At 41.6% G+C, this 1,748-nt stretch overlaps 1 pseudogene across 1 annotated transcript; it reads right to left on the bottom strand.

The window, feature by feature from the left end:
• Positions 1-1,038, bottom strand: LOC308532681 (TIP41-like protein; annotated as a pseudogene). Its single transcript has 2 exons — positions 626-1,038; positions 1-394 (listed from the first exon to the last, which is right to left on the bottom strand). The product of its transcript is annotated as a TIP41-like protein (transcript).
• Positions 1,039-1,748: the final 710 nt, after the last annotated feature.

The raw sequence follows: 1,748 nt of genomic DNA, 5'->3' as shown, positions 1-1,748 counted from the left end.
CTATTCTACAGCTGCATTTTCTTGTGAGTCTGTGGGGTTATGATCAATTCTTTCTGGAAATATTAGCTCCTCACAAACTGCCTTCTTGATCAGTAAATATTGTGATATTTCATGAGGTTCTGTGAAGAGGAAGGTGAAACGTGTTAAATTAGCAGTTTTAGCTCTCCTACAATGTCCATTCTTGTAACGTGTAGGTCTTGTTGGCCTCATGGTAAAGCCCTGTGCTGTGGTAAAGCACTCCATCGATTCTCAAGAAGCCTGCAGCAGCTGAAGGAGCGGAAGGCATTACTTTAATTTGCACAGTAAGGCTCGAAGCTCCATGATCATGAACTTCATCCTCAAACAGGAGAACTTCTTAAAAAACTTAATCTGTTCTCTGGCTTTCAATTTCTACCTATATCAGTGATGGCAAACCTATGACACCTCTGACACGCGAACTCATTTTTTTTGGTTGATTTTTCTTTGTTAAATGGCATTTAAATATATAAAATAAATATCAAAAATATAAGTCTTTGTTTTACTATGGTTGCAAATATCAACAAATTTCTATATGTGACACGGCACCAGAGTTAAGTTAGGGTTTTTCAAAATGCTGACACGCCGAGCTCAAAAGGTTCGCCATCACTGGCCTATATGATCTGTTGTTGGTACAACCTTCAACATAAGTGATTTGCCAAGTAATGCTCTGTTCTCATTGGTTGTAAGGTCCAATCATGTGGTTTATTAACCTCCCTGAAGGGTCCCCCTCTTTCCTGCTTTCCTGCCACTCCTCCACACAGGTGTCTTTAAGCCTCTCTTGGCAGGTGGTTACACATCTGAATGCATCTGGAGCATTAAACTCAATCTCAGAGCCAGCACCACACTGGATTCTTAAACCATGGTGTCTCCAAACATCATTTCAGGGAGAAATGGCTTATGCAGTACATCAGCTCGCTTCTCCACGCCCGCTGACCACACGATGTGGATCTTGGCCATTGTCAGCTTCCAGGGCACAAAAGAGAGGTCCTGGTGGCTGCTCTGGGAGCCGTGGGCCTTCATGACTAAGGCAGGGCCAACAGTATTTTCTTCTTAAAGAAGTCCCTTTAGCATTTCTTGCAATATGGGCTGGTAGTGACGAATTCCTTTATTTTGTGTGTGTGTGTGTCGGGGGGGGGGGGGGGTGGGGGGGGGGGGTGTTTTTTGCCTGCGGAGCTCTTTACCTGTCTTTAAATTGTAAATGATAGCTTTGCTGTAATTTTGGTTGTCTTTGCTTTTCATCCCTTTGAATATTTCTTGCCAATCCCTTCTGGCCTGCAAAGTTTCTGTTGAGAAATCAGCTGACAGCCTTATGGGTGCTCCCTTGTGGGTAACTAACTGCTTTTCTCTTGCTGCTCTTAACCTTTAGCATTTTAATTTTAATGTGTCTTGGTGTGGGCCTCTTTGGGTTCCTCTTGTTTTGGACTCTCTGTCTTTCTTAGACTTGTACGTCTATTTCCTTCACCAGATGAGAGAAGTTTTCCATCATTATTTCTTCAAATAGATTTTCCATTTCTAGTTCTCTGCCTTCTCCTTCTGATAACTCCTATGATGCAAATGTTGGTACATTTGAAGTTGTCCCAGAGGCCCCTTAAACTATCGTCTTTTTTTTTTTTTGGACTGATTGGATGCTTTCTGCTACTTTATATTCCAAATTGCTGATTCAGTCATCTGCTTCATCTAATATACTGTTGATTGCATCTAATGTATTTCTCATTTCAGTAATTGTATTC

Source organism: Myotis nattereri (assembly GCF_964212035.1).
Source record: "Myotis nattereri genome assembly, chromosome: 16".
NCBI lineage: Eukaryota > Metazoa > Chordata > Mammalia > Chiroptera > Vespertilionidae > Myotis > Myotis nattereri.
The sequence above is the reverse complement of the archived record's forward strand: the minus strand, read 5'-3'. Positions and strand labels throughout refer to the sequence as shown.